We start from the raw sequence: 14,336 nt of genomic DNA, 5'->3' as shown, positions 1-14,336 counted from the left end.
ACATGAGATAGCTTATATGAACTGATGCAGAGTGAAGCAAAGAGAATAAGAACAAAAATTCAGTGACTATAATATTGTGAAGGAAAACAACTTTGAAAGACTTAAGGACTTTGATCAATGCGATGACCAATGATGACTCCACAGACTTACTATGAAGTATGCTTCCCAACTCTTAGCACTGGACCTGGGTTCAAATCTGGCCTTAGACACATAACACTCACTAGCTGTGTGACCCTAGGCAAGTCACTTAACCCCCATTGCCTCCAAAATTAAAAAAAAAAGGCACTAGAATTAAGGGAGATGAGGTGGGATTTTAGCTAAGCTTCAGGAAAGCCAGAAGGTGAAGATAAGTTGAAAGAGTACCGGATTTAGAGTTAGGGGACTGGGTTCAAATTCAGACTCCTCTGTGACTTTGGGCAAGTTTCTTAACCTCTCTGGGCCTCCTTATCTATAAAATGAAAGGATTAGAATAGGTGGCCTCTTGAGGTCCCTTCCACATCTAAGTCTATCATCTTATGAACCTGATGCCGTCAATCAGTATCTTTGGAAATTCCTCACTTGGTTGGTTCACAGATTCGTTCAGATGCTGCCTCTTCTATTGACCTTCCTCCCCTCTGGTTCCTTCAAATTAGGATTTTGCCTGTACCCTTTCCCTCATACTTGCCTCTTGTACCATAGTTGTGTATGTACATACCTTCCCTTTTCTCCTCTCCATTATTAAATTGTTAAGCTCTCCTAGTACAAGGTCAGTTTCATATCTCTTTGTACTCTAGCAAGGATTAAACTGTTGTTTTACCCAGACTTGTGATTTCATTCATGTCGGAAACTCCCTTTACTAACAATGATCAGCAACTGCTCTGAAATTTATAGGCATAGTGAGTTGCCTGGGGCACTGAGAAAGGCACTGATTTGTTCAGAATTTTATGGCCAGGTTGTGTCAGCCTTGGGATTCGAACACAGGTCAGCCACTTGTCTTCCAGCTACTCCATGCTTCTTTTTTTGGGTAGCTAGGTCAGAGCATGAGACTTGGAGTCAGAAAAGGCTGAGTTCAGGTACCACCTCAGATACTTACTAGTGTGTGAAGAAGTCACTTAACCACTATCAGCCTCAGTTTCCTCATAATAGGACCTACCTATATGTACCTAATGTATACCTGTATATACCTAATAGGTTGTTATGAAGATCAAACAAGATGGTACGTACAGCACTTTGTAAGCTTTGTTGTTGTAATTGGGGAGCCAAATTATTGGTTACAGCATAGATAGAGTACTAATGCTGGACTAATTAAGATCTGAGTTCACATGTGGCCTTAAGCATTTACTATCTGTGTGACCTTAAGCAAATTACCTCCATCTGTTTCAGTTTGCTCAACTGTAAAATTTTGTTGTTGTTTAGTCATTTTTCAGTCATGTCTAACTCTTCGTGACCCCGTTTGGGATTTCTTGGCAAAGATACTGGAGTAGTTTGCCATTTCCTCCTCCATTTCATTTTACAGATGAAGAAACTGAGACAAACAGTTACGTGACTTGCCCAGGGTCACATAGCTAGTGTCTAAGCCTGGATTTGAACTTGATCTTCCTATCTCCAGGCTGGGTGTTCTATCCACTGTGCCACCTAGCTGCTCCCAAAACCTTAAAGTGTTATTATACAGTACTAGCTGCTAATATTATTTAACATAGTACGTACACAGTAAAGGTTTGCTGAGTGAATGAATGTTGAAGATCAAAAAAGTCATTGTGTATGGCATTTCTAGTAATTTTACCCATGAAGATTCATCTGTATCCATCTGCTCTGCAAGTCAATATTTCTGTGCTGGACAAGTGATTCCCATATCAGACTAAGAGGCAGTAAGGACAAGGTAGTGTATTCAAGACCTGCCTGGCAAAGAGCACTGTCTAGAATTTCTATAAAAGAGAAAGTGAGAAATAAACCCAAGAAGAGAAGGGACTGTTTATTGCTTTAGGTGGCCTGAACAAGACTGAAAATGTCATTGGGACATGTTTAACAAAATAAATAAAAATACAATACAACATAGAGAATGTTAATTTGTGGTTGTCTAACCCAATACCAAATCTGCAGTGATTTCTTTCTATTTGAATTTGAGCACTGCTTTAGGCAATCTGAAATTTCTTCATCTGGCTGGCCTTCTCTGACCCTGTTCTCTGTTCTAAACCCAGACTCCTAATTGGAGCCTAATTAGTGCAGGATGATTTTGGAAGAGAGGCCTTGACTTCTCTTTTCTGCTCATTAATCTTTAAAATGATAGAGGGTACACAGGGTGCAATTGAAATACAGGAATATTGATTATAACATGACTAGCCCTGTGCTCATCCATGCTGGCTTTGCGTTTCCAGGTCTCAGACCCTAATCAGGCTGTCTCAAGTATACCAAAGCTACTAAACAAAAAAGAAGGTAAATTGACTTCCAAGTTTGTTTATATAAGTAATTTGTTTGGAGCTGATCCATATCTGCTTCGTAGACAGAGACAGAATAATTTCTGAACAGGAAAATATTGACTTTGTTCTATGAGCCATTACCCTATCATTTTTCTGATTTTATTTGCCTTCTAGATTACTAAATTGGTACCAAGCAAATTTTCTTTTGAGGGAAGAGGGGAGTTTAGAAGAGATGATTGTGCTGGGAAATGTTATCACGCATCCTCATGTGACCAAAAATGCTTTGCAGTCTTGACTATAATTTGAGTTTTTGCTCTTTGGACTTTTTTTAGTGTTTGTCCTTTTCCTCCCTGCTCAAAGTCTTGCCAACATCCTTCCTCTTAATTAAATTGATTTGGCATTACAAATTTTCTCCTCATGGAAATTTTAAGTGCTGTCCTTGTTGGATAAGGGAAGAATTTATGAGACTGCCCTTGTTTACACAGATCATTTCATTTTGGCTTTACCGCCCTTTCATTCAGGCCCTGACTTTCTAATAGATTGTAAAAAACTCTTTTCCCTAATGTAAAAACTGTGTCACACTCATGTTAATCACTCTACCTGTTTGTCTCTTAGAACTAAATATAGTAGGGCTTTTTGGAGAAAAGTTATATTGGCCAGAGCTTCTTTTTGAGTAGAAGGATAATTCCTAATAAGGATTATTTTATGTCCTTAAGGCAGCCAGCTACCTTGGATAATAATAATAGCTAATAATATTTTGTTGTTCAGTCACATCTGACTCTCTATAACCCCTTTTGAGGTTCTTGGCAACAATACTGGAGTGGTTTGCCATTTCCTTCTCCAGCTCATTTTACTGATGAGGAAACCGAAGCAGACAGGGTTAAGTGACTTGCCTAGGGCCACACAAGCTAAGTAAATGTCTGAGGCTAGATTAGAACTCAGGAAGCTGAGTTTTCCTGACTTCAGGCCTGGCATTCTATTCACTATGCTACCTAGCTACCCAGCTGATAATAATAGCCAGCTTTTAAGGGGCAAAGCACTTTATAAACATTTCATGTAATCCTCACAACAACTTTGGGAGGTAGGCACTATATGTCCCCATTTTATAGATAAGGAAACTGAGGCTGAGAGAAGTTGTGACTTGTTCAGGGTCATGCATCTGGTATGGATCAGAATCTGGATTTGAACTCAGGACTCTCTTTAGGTCCAGTGCTCTATCCACTGACACTTAGCTCTTTTCCTGAATTTTTTAGCTCCTGGACCCAGATTATGGTATATGGGTTAGTCATTATTTATTGTAGGGCTCTGTAAATATTTACTTAGTTTATGTATGTGAATTCTACTTTTTTGGCCAAGTTATAAGGCCCAGGGAGGCTTTTTTTTTCCCCTTTCTGGTGAGGCAGTTGGAGTTAAGTGACTTGCCCAGGGTCACACAGCTAGTAAGTGTAAAGTGTCTGTGGCTGGATTTGAACTCGGGTCCTCCTGACTCCGAGGCTGGAGCTCTATACACTGTGCTAACTGGATTGAACATTAGCCATGTCAGAGAGATGGGTAGCAGTCCTCTTTTTAAAATGACTCCAGTTGAGAAGATTCCCTGCTCTGTATATATTCTGATGCCTGGTAACCTTATAGTCAGGAAGCTTTCCCTTTACATTATTAATGTGGTTCAGTGTTAAAAGCAAAGTCCTGTACAGGTAATAGTTGGACCCTAGCTGTTGACAGTAGGTTTTTCCAAAAATTTATTTGTAACTCAGTTAAGTCAGTCAATCAATGAGCATTTAAGAGCCTACAGCATGCAAAATACTGTGCTAATTGCAGAAGATTCCATGGAGAAAGCAAAAATAATCCTTGCCTTTAAGGAGTTAATATTCTAATAGGAGTAACAACATGCATGTAAATGGGTAATACTATCTGTGTGTATGTCTGTCTCCATCTATCTGTTACTCTCTGTCCATCTATGCACCCATCTGTCCGTCTGTTAGTCTTATCTGTTCATATCTTTGTCTGTCTGCCTATCTGTCCATTTGTCTGTCCACCTATCCATCCATCCATCTGTCTGTTCACCTATCCATCTGTTTATCTGTCTTACTGTCTATCTATCTACCTAGCTACCTACCTACCTAGAAGAAAGACAGCTTTAAAGGGGAAGGCTCTGGCGGCTGGAGGGACAATGCCAGGCCTCCGTCAGAATAGTATTTGAGCTGAGTCTTAAAGGAAGCCAGAGATCGTAAGAGGCAGCGACCAAGAGGGAGAGTATTCCAGGCATAGGAGATGGAGAAGATAAAAATGGTCACGTATTAGGGGACAGCTGGTAGGCCAGTATGGTTGGGAGACTAAAGAGTCATGGAAGGAAGTAATAGGTAAGAAGACTAGAAAGATAGGAAGGGCCAGTTATGAGGAGCTTTAAATGTCAAACAGAAAGGTTTCTGTTTGATCCTAGTAGTAATAGGGAACCACTGAATTTTATTGAGTAGGCCAATGATAAGGTCAGAGCTGTGCTTTTAGGGAAATCATTCTGGCAGCTGTGTTGAAGACCAGGGATTGGAGTTGGAGAGATACTTAAGGAAGGGAGACTAATTAGCAAGTTACTGAAGTAGTCTAGGTGAAAGGGCTAAAACTAGGAGTGGGGAACCTTCGGCCTTGAAGCCACATGTGGCCTCTGGGTCCTCAAGGTCGGTCCTTTGACTGAATCCAAACTTCGTTAGTAGGTAGATAGGTAGTACCTACAAGATCGACCTACTAGTGAAGTTTAGATTGAAGTACCCCACCTCTGCTGTCAAAGCCATATTATAAAAAGTGTTTAGATTCTAGGTTAGCTCACCAAAAAATCTGTTTGGCTCACAATATAGCTGAACAGTGGTGTTAATTAAGATAATTGTGCTCTTAGAAGAGGGCAAATCAGAATAAATGCTGGGAGGATGGGGCTACATGGTTCAGAAGGAAACTGGAAAGTTTCCTTCCCCTTTCCTGGGCTCAGGGCTAACCCCACACAGATATTTTTGAATGGAGGAAATATGTCTCTGGAAATCTACCACTCCTTTTTGGTGTCCCTTATGTCAAATGTACAGAGCCCTCAGACTGACCTAACCCATTCATTCATTCAATAATTATGCATTAAATATATATAGAGTTCAGAGCACCAAATGACTTGAATGAAATTTTAGAAGACTTGGTCCCAATTTTCATGGTACTTACAGGCCTGTTGGGGGATGGCACAAACACAAGTTACTATATTTGATCTTTCATAATAATTGCATTAAATAAAGAGTTACAAAATGAACTGTTCAGTAAAGCCTAAGAGAGGAAGGTTGACACCAGGACTATAGTTACCCCTTCTCTCTCTCTCTCTCTCTCTCTCTCTCTCTCTCTTTGCTTAGGCAATCAGGGTTAAGTGACTAGCTGTCACACAGCTAGTTAAGTGTTAGGTGTCTGAGGCTGGATTTGAACTCAGGGCCTCCTGACTCCAAGGCCAGAGCTCTATTCGCTGTGCCACCTAGCTGCCCCTACCCCTTCTCTCCCTATAACAATACCTTACTTGCCCCCCCCTTTTTTTTTTTCCTCACATGCTCCAAAATTACTTGTCTGTATTCCCTTTCCTCAGAACTCCCATTGTTTTGGTGTGGACAGTTAAGACTGAAGTAATTTATACCAAGGAATAAACAACTGATAGGGTTAATCCTCCTTGAATTTTACATTCTTTAGAGTGAGGAGGTAGCTATGATATGGTGGGTAAGAACACTTGACTTGGAGTCCAGAGTTCTGGGGTTTGGATTCCACCTCAAAAACTTAACTGCAGAAACACAATCCACTCACATAACCTCAGTTTCCTCATATGTGAAACAGAGGTAATGACATTTGTATGACGACCAAATAAGATGTGTCTATAAAACACTACATTTGTTGCTATTGTTGTTTGTTATACAGTTGTTCCTGACTCTTTGTGGCCCCATTTGGGATTTTCTTGGCAAAGATACTGGAATGATTTGCCATTTTCTTCTCCAGCTTATTTTACAGATGAGGAAACTGAGGCCAACAGCGTTAAGTGACTTGCCCAAGGTCACACAGCTAGTAAGTATCTGAGGCCAGATTTGAACTCAGGAAGATGAGTAGCCTGCACCAAGCTGCCCAAAGGAAGGGCATATATGATATATATAATAGATAGATAGAATATATAGATCTAAATATTGTATCTATATGTAGATATATACATACAATATATGGATCTATATAACAATGTATAGATCTATATATTGTATCTATCTCTATATACATATGTATTATATCTAACATATACAACTATATTAGCAACAGGAATTATTATTAAAATCCAAAAGGATCATTAAGTACCTGCTGTGTTCCAGGAACTGAAGGTGCAGACAAAAATAAAACCATTCCTGCCCTCAGTGAGCTTACTACATTCTAGAAATGAAGAGAGCCTGTACGTGTCTAAGTATATACAAGACACATACAAGGTAACTTTGGATGGGAAGCCAAGGGAAATAAGAATGTGTTCCTGTAGAAGGTAGGTTTCCCCCCATTTTTTGGTGAGGAAATCAAAGTTAAGTGACTTGCCCAGGGCCACACAGGTAGTAAATGTCAAGTGTCTGAGGCCGAATATGAACTCAGATCCTTCTGACTCCAAGGACTCTAAGTCCACTTGACTTCCTCTATCTACTGCATAACCTAGCTGCCCCTGTAGAAGGTAGTTTAAAAGTAGATGTTTTAATCCAAAGAAATTCTGGTTAATAGAATATTGGTTTTTTTAAAAAATTTTTAAATTTCAGGCCATATAGATATTTTTAAACAGGTAGACCACTGCAAGAGCAAGTTGTCTGGCCCTGGGAGTCCCTCTTAGAGTCAACTTCCCCAAACAAGTCCTTGCTTTTTTTTTTTTTTGGCTCGGCAGAGGGGTTAAGTGACTTGCCCAGGGTCACACAGCTGGTAAGTGTCAAGTGGAACTCAGGTCCTCCTGACTCTAGAGCCAGTGCTCTATCCACTGTGCCACCTAGCTGTCCCTACAGGCCTTGCTTTTTATAGCTCCTCTCCATCTTCTACATCTAAACCCATGGATATTCTAAAAACTTGCAAGTTTGGATTTTTGTTTTTGCACAGCTGCTTGGAGGGGGTAAGTGTTAGGGAGTCACTCAGCTGTTATCGTGAAGTTTCTGTAGTACTATCATGAACCTGGAAAAGCCCACTGAGCCTTGAGCCCTTTGGAACCCAGAGTTGGCTGAGAGTTTAATAAGTGCTCTCTCCTTTCTCAAATGATCGTGCATTAATTTATCTGCTTATTTGATGTTTCCCTGTTAGAGTGCAAACTCCTTGCTTTCTGCATCTTTTTTTATTTTCACCTTTACTTCCCCAGCACCTAATAGTGCCTTGCAGGCACTTAATAAGTGTTGGCTGAGTTCATTGTAGTTGAATTTAATTAAGTTGATAAAAGAGTGAAGCTGTGGATGAAAACTCCAAAGGGTGGGCAGTTCCTAGGAGAGCAGAGAGGGAAGAAAGCACAAGAAACAAGATTGAGAGGGAACTAAGTGTGTCCTGGGATGTCTTGGCTCCCTCACCAAAGTGATCGTTACTAGCATTAGGACAGGAGGGGTAGCAGAATTTGCTGTGAGGAGCCTTAGTAGAAGGGTAGAAGGAAAGGGCACTTGGGGTAAGGCTAGGTACCTTATACTCGAAGTCTGTTTAATGTTTTATTAATAGTGTTTTCTTATTCTTGTTATAATTTGTATTATTACGCCTACCTCCCCAACCTCTTCCTCCAACATCTTCCGCTCCCCAAAAATAAAAGCCCTCTCCTAACAATTTGTTTTTGTTGTTTAGTCGTTTTCTTCAGTCACGTCTGACTCTTCATGACCCCATTTTGAGGTTTTCTTGGCAGAGATACCAGAGTGGTTTGCCATTTCCTTCTCCAGCTCATTTTACAGATGAGGAAACTGAGGCAAACAAGGTTAAGTGACTTGCCCAAGGTCACACAGCTAGTAAGTGCCTGAGTCTGGATTTGAACCCAGGTCTTCCTGGTGGTAGGCCCAACGCTCTATTCACAGGACCACTTAGCTGCCCTGTTCTCCTAACAGTTACCAAGCAAAGCAAATTCATACATTGGTCTTATCTGAAAATATGTCTCATTCTGTGTCTCTAGTCCACTGCCTCTCTGAAAACAGATGGGAAGGGGACTTCATCAGTCATCAAGCACTTATTATGTGCATATAAAGTGTCAGGCACTGTGCTAATAAGCACTAGTGACACAAAGTAACATTAAGAACGACAAAAAAAGAATCCTCCATTGGGAAAAATGCCAAGGCCTCCCACTGCATCCTGGGCCATCCCCAATTGTCCTGATCTGTATCTCACCACTGGACCCAGATGGCTCTGGAGGAGGGAGTAAGGCTGATGACTTTGCACAGCCCTGCCTCACTTAAATCCAATTTACTTGCAAGTCAAGACATCTCCTTCCTGAGGTCACGGTCCACTTCAAGAATGAAAGACAGGGGCAGCTAGGTGGCACAGTAGATAGAGCTGAGGCCCTGGATTCAGGAGGACCTGAGTTCAAATCCACCCTCAGACACATAACACTCACTAGCTGTGTGACTCTGGGCAAGTCACTTAACCCCAATTGCCTCAACAATGGAAAAAAAAAAGAAAAAAAAAGTGAAAGACAAGCAGTGAATGAGGGAGCTCCCCCCTATTGGAAGGAGATAATATGCAAATGCCAAATATATACAAAGCAGATAAAGATTAGTCCCAAAAGAAATTAACTTCATCATTCTTCTGGAGTTATGATTAGTCATTGTGTTGATCAACATAATTTGTGTGATTGCATGTATGTATATGTGCATGTGTATATACATATATACATATACACACATATATGTATGTATAGCCTTTCTAGAGTACATGTACATATGTGTTGTTCAGTCATTTCAGTCTTGCCCGACCCTTCATGATCCTATTTGGAGTTTTCTTGACAAAGATACTGGAGTGGTTTGCCATTTCCTTCCCTGCTGGATCCTTTTTATCAGGCAGTCAGAGGTTAAGTGACTTGCCTAGGGTCGCACAGCTGGGAAAGTGTCTGAGGCTGGATTTGAACTCAGGTCTTCCTGACTCCAAGCCTAGTGCTCTGTCTGCTAAGCCATCAGCTGCCTCTCATATGTATATACACATATCATATTTCTGTGTTGCGAATGTTTCCTTTAGTAAGTCAGTCAAGAAGCATTTCATAAGTGCCTTTTATGTGCCAGGCACTGTGCTAATAAAGAACCTGCTCTCAAAGACCTCACAATCTAATGAGGGAAGCAATATGCAAGCAACTGTGTTATAAACAAACTATATGAGATAAGCTGCTGACAAGCAATGGAGGAAGGGCACTAGAATGAGAGAAGACCAGGAAAGAAGTGGAATTTTAGCTGGGACTTGAAAGAAGCCTGGGAAACCAGGAGGTGGAGATGAAGAGAGAAAGAGGAGTCCAGGCATGGGAGATAAGCCAGTGAAAATGCACACATTGGGGAGACAACTTCTTTTGTGCAAATAATATCAAGGACGCTACTGTCAGTGGGCCAGAGAACACAAAGGAGGTGATAAAAGAATACTGGAAGAAGAGGGGTTGGAGGTGGGGTAGGTTATGAAGGTTTTAAAAACCAAACAGGATTTTATATTTGATTCTACAGGTGATAAGGAGGTCCTGGACTTTATCGGGTTATGGGAGTGACTTAATCAGACCTGTGTTTAAGGGCAGTAGTGTCAAACTCAAATAGAAACAGATCCCTGCTTACGTATTGGCTTAGAAAACCACAAATCAACATTATCTGTGTTGTATTTTTGTTTCTCTTGTTAAACATTTCCCGATTATGTTTTAATCTAGTTGGCTACACAGGGAAGCAGGCAAACAGCAGGCCCCAAGTTTAAACCTTCAGCTTTCCTTCAGATTACTTTGACAGCTTAGTGAAAGATGGATTGGAGTGGAGAGAGACAAGTGGCAAGGAGATCAACTCACAGGTTATTGCAGTAGTCCAGGTGAAATCAACAGGCTTTGGCTATAGATTGGATGTGAAGGGGTGAAGAATGAATGAGGAATTGAAAGTGATGCCTAGATTGAAAGCCTGGCTGATGGGGAGGGTGGTGGTTCTCTTGACAGTAATAGGGAGATTAGGAAGAGGAGGAGGATTTGGGGGGAAAGGTGATGAGTTTGGTTTGGTATGTTTTAAGTTTAAATTATCTACAGGATGTCCAATTCAAGATGTCTAATAGGCAGTAGGAGATGGGAGACTGGAGCCAGTAGAGAGGTTAGGTCTGCATAGGTAGATTTGAGAACCATCAGTATAGAGATGATAATTGAATCTTTGGAAGATCATCAAGTGAAATAGTATAGAGGGAGAAGAGAAGGCCCAGGAGAGCACCCTCTGGGACACCCATGGTTAATGGGCATCACCTGAATGAAGGTCCATGGCCAGCATGACATGGCGTAGAACATGGTATAAAACCAACCTTTTTGGTCTCAAGACCTCTTTGTGCTCTGAAAAATTATTGAGGAGCCCAAGGAGCTCTTGTTTATGTGGTTATACCTATAAATATTTACCGTATTAGAAATTAAAACTGGTACATTTTTAACATTTATTAGCTTATTTAAAAATGATAAAAGTAATAAGCCTATTACATGTTAGCATAAATGACATAATTGTATGAGAAATGATTAGTTTCCAAAACAAAAAAAAATTAATAAAAAGAATGACATTGTTTTATGTATTTTTGCAAATTTCTTTAATATCTGGCTAAATGGAAGGTTCTCACTTCCACTTCTGCCTTTCATCTGTTGTAGGGGATTGTTTTGATTGAAGTGTATGGAGAAAATGAAACCCATCTGGAAAAGAGAGGAATATTTTAATAGGCAAATAATGTTTTGGTATTATAAAAATAGTTTTAACGTGGTGGTCCCCTCCAAAGGGTCTTGGACTCCCCCCCCCACAAGGGGTCTACAGAACATATTTTGAGAAATGTTAGTATAGTGGATCATTGTAGTTGGAGTCAAAGGGACCTGGTTTCAAAATCCACCCAGACATTGGCTATGTGACCCTGGGAAAGTCATTTATACTTAAAACATTGTGTGTAATAATGCTACGGCAGCTAGGTGGCAAAGTGGATCTAGTGAAAGGCCTAGAGTAAGGAAGACTCATCTTCCTGACTTCAGATCTGGGCTCAGGATGACCCTGGTCAAGTCACTTAACCCTGTCTGCCTGTTTCCTCACCTTTAAAATGAGCTGGAGAAGGAAATGGCAAACCATGCCAGCATCTTTGCCAAGAAAACCCCAAATGGGGTCACGAAGAATCAGACATAACTAAAACAACTGAATAATAATGTATAATAATATTACTGGCACATTAGCACTTCCAACTTGAAAAGAATGCTATGGAATTATCAAAGAATATTCTTCCACTAAGAAAAAGAAAAAAATGCCCTTTATTCTTTTTTTCTGTTTCTGTTTACCTAAAGAGCTTAATATAATACTTGCACTAGATTTAAATGCTATTAGGTAGCAAAAATAATAATAATAATAATGATGATGATGATTTGAGAGATGGGAATATTTAACATACTGAAAGGTAATTGCTGTGGGAATAATTTATACCTTCTCTTCACACAGCCACATCCCTGTGCAGTGTAGAGCAAGGTAAATTTAATATAATTCAACCTCTAGGGATTATTCATATAGTCATAATTACCTAAAGTGGAGTTCATCTCTAGGTACTGAAGGAATCTCTCTGGGCCTCAGTTTCGTCATCTATAAAATGAGAGAGTTGAACTCAGTGACCTCTAAACTCCCTCCTAGCTCTAAATCTGTGATTCAGTGAACAATGAAATCTCAAGTCCTTGAAATAATTCCATACAGTATTTAATATCTAAAGGATTAAATAATGCTGCTCGTAGCAATATTCTCTCTGAATAAAAAACTTCATATAGAAAATGCTGTCCTAGAATTTCACCTCCTCTGTCCCACCTTTCAGTTTTCCACCCCCTTTTTCTCCATAACCACACATATCCTGCTACTCCTTTCTCACCCAACGTCTGCTAAGTAAAAACAAATACAATTGTTTTAAGTTACTGGCTGGTTCACATCTCAAAAGATTGGCTCATTCCCTCATGTTGGTATTGGGGAGGCGGGGAAAGAGGTGATGTGAACAATAGTCACTTCCTGGCCATAAATTTACCTTGCACAGGACTTTTTAAGACCCAGAGGCTCCCAGATTCCTAGTGTTGTACCCCTTCCTCCCCCAAAAAGAAGCAGTTTCCAGATTTTCAGGGCCACTTTGTAGTTTCCAAGACGTAAAGGAAGCAAATGGGTCTGCTTGAGGCCATAACTCTCTTTATTTTGTGCACTATTGGATTTATAGAGCACCTTTCCTGTAAAAAACAAAAAAAATAAAAAAATCCCTCAAGGCTTTGAACAAAAAACTTCCTACTTTTCATAATGAACCTCTCTTAACCACCCTAACTTCAGAAAGCAACAGAAAGGCGAGAGAACACTATGAGGGCAGGGAAACAGTAGCCTAGACAAGAACTCCCCAAAATATCAGTATGCTCAGCAGAGTGTCAGCCCGTAGCTATCTGAAGATAATTATGTTGACCCTGCAAGAGGGTCATGTTTGGGTTTATTAGATCCTTTTACTATTTCCTAAACTCTGATTGCAGGAAACCATACTAGCTAGAACAATCTGGTGCTCTTTAATAGATGTTTCAGGTAAGGCTGAAATCTATTAAGTTAGGCAGAAGAAGAGTGTTTCCTTTCCTTTTTATGCAACTGACCTTGACCGTTTTCTTTTTTTGGAGGGGGGGGTGTTTTGTTTTGAATGTTATTAGAACTTTGATGTAAAGGTTCACCAAAATACATACATACACACACACACACACACACACACACACACACACACATATTATGTAAAAGGGGGAAAGATACTTTGACATTATAAAAAATTCCTTTAAAAACAAAATCATTGAAAAGAGAAAGTGGAAACATATATTTAAGTCGAAAGGGTGAGCTAGCCTCACTTGATGGAAACAAAGTGGGCACCTGGCATCCTTAAAAATTTCAGGATGTTTAACTTAGCGTGGGGATAACTAGCTTTCACATGATACTCCCACTCAGTGCCTTCCTCTACCAGCGGAGCTGAAGGTTAATCTTCAATGTGGTATCTTTGAGTGAGTCATAACTATAATAAGAATGTAAACTTAGAGCCAGGAAGTCTGCCACTTACACCTATCTCAGCCACAGAAGGCACTTCATGGACAAACTAGCCAGATTTCAAGGACAATCTGGGCATTTTCTTTAATCAAAATGTTATACCTGTAGTGATTATGGTCCTCCAGTCTCTGAATTGCATAGCTCCCTTATATTATTTTTTTTAGCTAACATTTATATAGCACTTGAGGGCGGGATGCTGGGTGGTCTAGTGGATAGAGTGCTAGGCCTGGAATCAGGAAGACCTGATTTCAGATCCAGCCTCAGACACTTCTTAGCTGTGTGACCCTGGGCAAGTCTGTTTGCCTCAGTTTGCTCATTCGTAAAATGAGCTGGAGAAGGAAATGGCGAACCACTCCAGTATCTTTGCCAAAGAAAACCCGAAATTGGGGTCATGAGGAGTTGGATGTGACTGAAACAACTGAACAACAAATAGAGCACTCAATTATGTGCCCTGCACTTTGCAATTATTATACCATCTGATCCTAACAACAACCCTAGGAGGTACGGTGCTATTATTATCCCCATTTTACAGATGAGAAAATTGAGGCAAACAGCTTAAGGGATTTGTTCAGGATCACAACTAAGATTTGAACTTGAGTCTACAAGAAGGCTCTTCCAATCTCTTTTAATTCTAGAACTTTCTTTCTCTTCATTATTTCTTATTTATCCTATATATAGCTTGTTTGTATATATCTGTTTG

At 40.1% G+C, this 14,336-nt stretch overlaps 1 protein-coding gene across 4 annotated transcripts in view; it reads left to right on the top strand.

Annotated features, from left to right (window-relative positions):
* LIMS1 (LIM zinc finger domain containing 1) overlaps positions 1 to 14,336 on the top strand; it is a 217,674-nt gene that overhangs the window by 144,890 nt on the left and 58,448 nt on the right. The window lies entirely within an intron of this gene.

Source organism: Phascolarctos cinereus, unplaced genomic scaffold (genome assembly GCF_003287225.1).
Source record: "Phascolarctos cinereus isolate Bilbo 61053 unplaced genomic scaffold, phaCin_HiC Scaffold_7;HRSCAF=346, whole genome shotgun sequence".
NCBI classification, from domain to species: Eukaryota; Metazoa; Chordata; class Mammalia; order Diprotodontia; family Phascolarctidae; genus Phascolarctos; species Phascolarctos cinereus.
This window is presented reverse-complemented; position numbering and strand designations above follow the sequence as displayed.